This window comes from Pteronotus mesoamericanus, unplaced genomic scaffold, assembly GCF_021234165.1.
Source record: "Pteronotus mesoamericanus isolate MK-2021 breed Mesoamerican mustached bat unplaced genomic scaffold, CSHL_Meso_final scaffold_651, whole genome shotgun sequence".
NCBI classification, from domain to species: domain Eukaryota; kingdom Metazoa; phylum Chordata; class Mammalia; order Chiroptera; family Mormoopidae; genus Pteronotus; species Pteronotus mesoamericanus.
This window is the reverse complement of record NW_026555325.1, coordinates 10,416,995-10,425,000: the sequence shown is the minus strand read 5'-3', so window position 1 is coordinate 10,425,000 and position 8,006 is coordinate 10,416,995.

The window sequence follows — 8,006 nt, the reverse complement described above, 5'->3', positions numbered from 1 at the left end:
AGTGAGGCTTCAGAAATGACATGCCTGCTTCCCCTTATGGCCTGCAGACCATTAGACATTCCTCTACCTCCAGATGATGAAGTTTCTTTGCATTCTGATGTGAAAACAGAAATAGTTATTTTTCTAAAAACATTTGTTTCTAATGAGAACTATGACTGAATGCAAGAAATGCATGGTTAAATATGTTTGCATTAAGCAGTATTAAACACACGGTGATATAACTTTCACTTAGTCGTTCATTTAACAAAAGCTACTTGTGCAGCACAAGGCCATGTGGAAAGAAAAAGTCATTCCCCTTGCTTCAAGGAGCTTGGGGTCTAAAAGATGCAATTATATAAATGGATGTTGACTGGAAACACTGCCCATATTTTTTTTTTCTGATTTTCCTACTGTGAGGATAAACGTAGACTTTTAAAAAATATCTGATAAAATCCATCACAGAGTACTTTCAGGAAAAATTTTTAGACTATAAGTCCATGATGATGGGGGCATAGAGTTATAGGGTCCAATATGCTCTCTAAAGGGTTTTGAAAGATCTCCCCTCTTTTTTTATGTTTTAGACAAGATCATATGAATTTTTCTCACCCCCTTATTTCTGGATATACTTTGCAGCATGCTTTTAAAATGTATTTTATGATATGCCTGTTACATATCCTTTCTTTTGTAAACAGGCAAAAAATTATTTTTAACTGTGTTCAGGAAGCATTCAGAATGTGTTCACAAAACATGGTTTGTATATACATACAGTTCATTGTAACACAAGGTAGGGGTAACTTCTATAGTAGTTTATGAGAAATGTCTCTTATGTGCTTGCAATCCAGGGAAAAATGTATTATGACCACAGTTATCTCAGTGTTATTGGGCAGTTAGAATCTGTTAAGGATCTTAAAAAGGCATATATCTTGACACTGAAATGTGTAGTTATTCTTATCACTACAAAGTGTCACCACGTAGGCAAATGGTAGGGGAGGATGGGGGAAAATTCCAACATACACAAATTAGTGTGTGTATGTGTGTGTGTGTGTGTGTGTGTGTGTGTGTGTGTGTGTGTGAGAGAGAGAGAGAGAGAGAGAATTTAAAATTGGATACACATTAGCAATGCAGAAATGTATATGGCGAGTTACATGGGCGCATAGCCATAATAGTTTCTTCTGTTAGAAAAGCAGACAATCCTAAAAATATTGGCTCCCACCAACACCATGTAAATTTAAAAATATAAAAGTCATATACAGACCACAAATTTTAATTATGGCAATGTGTTTGGAAATCATTTTATTCAAGATGGCTGTGAGGTTTAAATTAAGTGAAATAATGTGCATGAGAGCATAAAGAAGAATTCCTGGGACATTGTCATCTTTCTTTCCTCCTTTTATCTATATAATAAATAGATGGTCATTATTTATCAAAGAAAATACACTTAGTGATACAACAAAGTTTTTTTTTGTTAGGACACACATGTTTGCCAAGAATAGAGGAAAGGTGAGTGTGTTAGGCATCACTGACATTCTCTTAGAAAGTTAGTGTACCTGAGTCATAAAGCTATATAGGCAATTACTACTTTCTGCCGTAGAAAGTGGTCCAGGAAACCTTTAGAGAAAACCACTTTAGCTCTTTCTATTATGTCCACCTGCATGAGTAGCCACTGCATTATCTGAGCAACAGGAAGGTAGAGGACAAGTGGAAATGCCTTCTGCTAACACAGGAGGAAAAATAAATCCTACTTTTGTTACAAATTCTTGATGGAGTTAACCAAACATCATACATCACCAGCTTATCACACACTGCTGGCAAGTACAAAAAGGCATCTACCCCTTTTGGTCAGAACAATAAGATGTCCACTCTAATCATCCATCTGACCAACATCCCAGGCCTCTTAACAGGCTAGGATTAAAAAGGACTTATTTTCCTAAAACAGAGACAAAAATGATGAAACCATTGGTACTAAGTGATGAATGAGTTGATATAAGACCCTTTTTTGAGCTCATTCACTAGTTTCCAACTAATTATTTAGAAAATAAAAATAGAAAAAAATCACAATAGAAAATTAATCTATCAGAAAAAAGAAAAAAATGAATGAATAAATAAGTAAAAACAATCAATTTTGTTGATGGTATTTTGTGACCTGGGATTTAAAAGAATTTACAAAATAACTATTCTTAAATCAGGCTCTGAATGAAGAAATGTTGTGGCAAATGAAGTAATATTATAAATTGAATTGAATTGTTGTATTCAGTTTTTACAGAAGTCAAAGAGAAATTGATACATGTAAAATATATATCCTTAGCTTTAAAAATAAAAGTTAAAATTTTGAAGATTAATAAAAATAGTTATAAAATTGGTTGCAAAGCTATTTGTTGTAGGTTTACTAATAAATCATAAACTCTAAGTTAAAATATTATACAATATTTGAAAGTAATGGAAGTAATGATTTAATGTGGGCCATATCAACTCACAGCTCATAGGAATAAGATGTCAATTATATAAAACACAATAATTTAATTTCCTTAAATATCAACATAAAATTATATTAAAAACTTACTGATTAAAATCATTTTAAGAATTATAGAATGTCCTAAAACAATATGTCAATGAAAGTAAAAATAAAAACAATGTATTTTAATCTTTTTATTAAATTCAATGTAAAAAAATAAAAATCAAATGCTTCTTTAGAAATATTGACATTTATTACAAAATATCAAAATAGAAAGATCCCAGAGTAAAATGCAATCATGCTTTTATGTAGGTGTAGTTCACATATTAGGTCACAGTCCCAATAATTCTTCCTCTATATGATTCAGTGTGTGGAAATACTGAGAGTTTAAAAATTCACCATAATATTTTAATTGCACTAGCTTATTTCTTGACCCATGACATGATATAAAAAAAGATTATAGTAAGACAATTTCCAAATGTCTAATTATATATTCAAGATTAATTTTTAATTTAAAATGAATTTATATTTAATGCCAAACCCTGTTTAGCAAACACTGAAATAGATTGCACTGTGACTATATGTTGAATAAAATGATTTCATATTTATAGAAAAGTTTTTTTTATTATATTAAACTTTAAATAAATAAAACTCTAAAACTTCACTCTGGTCTCAAATGAGTTTTTACACACACACACACACGCACATACATACATAAACACACACGCACACGCACATATATATGCAAAATGGAATCAGTTTATAAACATAATCTTATAAACTCATTTCATTGGTAAACATGCAAGTTATGTACTGATTCCCATAAATTTCAGTTCGTTCATAAATATTTTTAAATATTTCTGGTAGGTACATAAAGATACACCTGGATTTAGAATGTGTATGTGCTGATCGACACACACAATTATACAGAAAATAGATTCTATACTGGAGGAGATGTATTCTTATACATAAAAAGCAACATTTTGTCTACACTGAAAATGTTTCACTTTGTCTGGTTGAGGTTTACTGAAAACCAACCAGAAGGCTCTCATCAATACAGCATTTTGTGGAAGTGCTAAAATATCATCTTTGATCACAAAATTTATAGTTGCAAATAACAACCAAAAAACCCATTATTTCTTTCTTTATACAATTAATAAAGGTTCATTTAATAAAAACAATTTAAAATAATACAAAATTAAGCTTTCTATGTTAGATGACACATTTGGAGAAAATATAAGAAAGGTGTGTCAGAAATCTTTCAAATTTTCTTGGAAAGCTAGTGTGCCTGTGTCAATCATAAAAAAGACACACTAACCATACTAACAGCAACTTATGATATTACTGAGACTCCGTTGTGTATATGTTCCAGGACTTTTACCTGTGAAGTCCAGTTATTTCCCACTGACCCCTGCTTTGGAGTAGCGGAGGAACTGTGGGTACTTCCTATTCAGTGTTGCAGAATAGGTGTCTCCATTTCTGCTTACGTTTCTCTCCTGGTTGGTGGTGTCAGAAAACTATGTTATAGCAGTGAGACAGTGGTATGGAGAATGATAAGCTAAAATTTTGGGACATTATATATTTATTAACTTTTTAAAAATTTTTATTTATTTATTTTTTCAAATACATTTGTCTCTGCCTTCCCCCTACCACTTTCCCTTGTCCCCTCTCCCTCCCTCAATCCTTCGCCTTTGGTTTTGTCCATAAGTCCTTGCTTTATGTTCCTTGAGTTTCCCCTTCTTTTCCTTTTCCCCGCCGCCCCCCCTCCTTCCCCCTTGTCTCTGTTGGTTTCTTTTCCTTTCAGTGATGCTGGTCTTATTTTCCTTGCATCTTTGTATTGTTGGTTAGGTTCCACTTATAGGTGAGATCATATGGTATTTGTCTTGAGCTCCCTGGCTTATTTCGCTTAGCATAATGCTCTCCAGTTCCATCCATGCTGTCGCGAAGTTTACTAGTTCTTTTTTTCTTTCTGCTGCATAGTATTCCATTGTGTAAATGTACCAGAGTTTTTTTATCCAATCATCTACTGATGGGCATTTAGATTGCTTCTAACACTTGACTATTGTAAATTGTGCAGCTGTGAACATTGAGGTGCATAGGTTCTTTTGAATTGGCGTTTTGGGATTCTTATGGTATAGTCCGAGCAGAGGAATGACTGGATCAAAAGGCAGTTCCATTTTCAGCTTTTCGAGGAAATTCCACACTGCTTTCCACAATGCCTGCACCAGTCTGCAATCCCACCAACAGTGTACTAGTGTTCCATTTTCTCCACAGCCTCTCCAGCACCTGTTGTTGGTTGATCTGTTTATGATGGCCATTCTGACTGGTGTGAGGTGGTATCTCATTGTGGTTTTGATCTGCATTTCTCTGATAGCTAGTGATGCCGAGCATCCTTTCAAATATCTCTGGGGCCTCTATATCTCTTCCTTGGAAAAGCGTCTGCCCAGGTCCTTTGCTCACTTTGTGATTGGATCATTTGTCTTCTTGGAGTGGAGTCGTGTGAGTTCTTTATATATCTTGGAGATCAAACCTCTATCTGATGTATCCTCTCTATCTCTTCTTCCTCTTCTTCTCCTTCTAATATTCCTATTATGCAGATATTATTGTGTTTCAGGTTGTCCTGCATTTCCCTAAATGTCTCTTCATTCTTTTGGAGTCTTTTTTTCCATTTCTTGTTCTTTCTGGGAGCTTTTTTCTACCATATCCTCCATCTCACTGATTCGATCCTCAGCTTCATCCAGCCTATTTTGGATTCCTTCTACTGTGTTCTTCAATTCAGAAATGATATTCTTCATATCCTCTTGTGTCTTCTTGATAGTTTCTATGTCCTTTTCCAGGCTGATATAGTTTGTTGTAAGATCCTGATAGTTTCTCTGCAGTTTCTCATAGTTCTCTTTGAGCTGGCTGAGCTCATTGTGCTTCCTAAGAGTCATTGTTTTGAATTCAATATCTGATAGTTCCTTTGCCTCTATTTCATTTAGCTCTCTCTGTGGGGAGTCCCCTTTTCCACTCATTTGGGGAGACTTCTTTTTCTTCCCATTTTTATGAGAGTCTATTATTTTTATTTATTTATTTATTTTTGCTTCTGCTTCAGTTGATCCATCTAGATTTCCTTACTTTGTGGATTAAACTTCTATGGTAGTAGGCAGGTCTTTTATTTATTTATTTATTTATTTATTTATTTATTTATTCTTCCTGGGCCTGCCTTGGATGATGTCAGTTGTTGACCCCATATGACCTTGGGTCATTTGTTTGAACCTTCCAGGAATCTACTGCTTATGTCTGACTCCTGCTTTGGGCAGCTCTGTGACCCCTTCAGCCAGGGATCCACTATTTCTGTGGATCGCTCTGCACTCTAACTCCAGCTCCTTAAGCATGCACCCTGGACTGGCAGGACCCCCTCCCTTCCCGCCCGCCTGGGCACTCATACTTGCCCCAACTGAGGGAGGGTGGATGCAGGGTGGGGGGTGTTATTCTCCTGACCTCACGCACTAGCCTGCCGCCGGCGCCTGGCAGGCGCTCTGGCTCTGGTCAGTTTAGGGTCTTCTATTGTGTGCGCTTTGGGCTCTTCTGGGGCGCGGCCTGCCAGCACAAAATGGAGACTAGGGAAATGAGAAGAAGTCAATTCCAGGACTCTCTGGTTAATCCCGTCTCCAGTCTCTCCTCCAGGGACTCTGGGCAGCTCTGTGACCCCTTTGGCTAGGGATCCACTATTTCTGCAGACTGTAATTGTGAGCCTTCTGGCTCCTGTGCCCGCTTCTGCCTCTTCGGGGGGAACGGCCTGACTGCGCAAATGGGGACTACGGAATGGGGTGGGACTCTGCTCTGAGGATCTCAGATAATCCTCTAGTTCTTTCTCCAACCCCTCCATCTCCAGTCTCTCCTCAAGGGTCTCTACGCAGCTGTGTGTCCCCTTTGGCCAGGGATCTTCTATTTCTTCCAGCCAGTCTGCACTCAGCCCCTCTGCCCACATGACCACAAGCTGTGTGCCGAGCATGCAGAAGGCAGGTTAATTGATTCTCTTGTGTCTGGGCGAGGTGGTAGCTGCAGAGTGGGAGGTGCGTTATCACCGGGGCTCTACTGGCCACCATATCTGTTCTCTTCACAAAGTTTTCCTCACCAATCTTTCCTCAGGCACCAGCGCACTCTGCTGCCACCTCTACCCAGAGATCAAGGAAGGTGGCTGCCACTGCAAATTTTTGCATTGGCCCTTTAAATATCTCTTGGCATCTCCAGCCACCTGTCTCTGGCAGAGAGCGCCCCTAAGCTTTCCGGGGTTGCATTTTGTCTGTGCATTTTCCTAATTTCAGCTGCTGTAGTCTAGGGGTCCCTGTTTATGGTTCAGACCCTGTTCTTCTCAGGGGGATCCAACTGGCCATTTCAATGTCCCTCTGGTGCTGGTGCCCGAGGGCACCCAGCCCACCCTCTCAAGCCTCCACAGCACTTCTCACCCGTTGGGATGTGTGAGAGTTGAATCCACTGTCTGTCCGCGGCTCCAAGTGATTTCTCCACTATTTAGTCGCAATTCCAATTTGGTCTTGGGAGGAGGTCAGCGTGACTTCCATTCACTCCTCCACCATCTTACACATCTATTTATTAACATTTTTAATTAAAAAAAATTTCCATCATGAGACTAACCTATGTATTTGGTCTCATTGTTGGAAAATAATAACCATAGAAATTCAACCAATAAATGTCTTTTTCAATAATATAGAAATATTATTTCAGTGCTATTTATCAGATTAATATTTTTCAGCTTCAAATCAGCCCCTCTGAATAGTAAGTTTAAAGAATAAAGTTCTACTGACCTATGTCTATAAATGCAGTGGGCTCTTACTAGGTTTTCTCAAAAAGAGTGCTAAAGAGTGGCTGGAAGATTGCACAAGGGAGAAGAAATGCCTCTCGCTATGCTGCTCCGTATTCCTGTAAACATGATGACCGCCGCTGCTCTATACATTGGCAGTAACAGTTAGTTCTAGATTCCAGGATTTTTCCCCCACATTCCCAGACCCAGTATATGACCTTTCTTCAAAAATGCTTGCACTCGCTGTCCAGAGATCCCTTATCAGAAATCTGATTTCTACTTCTGTAGAGAGCCTCTCTGAGGCTTCTGACACACACAGGAACCAGCTGCACAGTCCCTCTTCTTCTAATATCCTCTCTTTAGGGGTCCTTTTTGGATTTATTACTCTTTAGGTACTTATTTAGAAGTTTCTGAGCCAAGTGGGCTTTTTCTTAAAGATGGCTTCCAAGTCTGCAGCACTAATCCTATAAATTTCGCCACCATCTTTTCTTTGTTCCCCAGCCCTAAGCATGGCAGTTCCTTTCCCTAGTTTTTATCTCTACATCACTTGTGTGTTTCTATTCTGCTTCTCTGTACTCCAAAACCTGTCTAACCAATTCCTTATGTTAAACTCTTTCCATTAAAATAAGCAATGTTGTTCCAGTTTTTCTTAAATGACCTTAGTATATAACACTACCACCCACATTTAAATAACTAAGCTTTTGTAATGAATACAAATTTGATCTTTAAATACATATAAGAGCTGGCAGAAAAGAAAGACCCTACAAAACT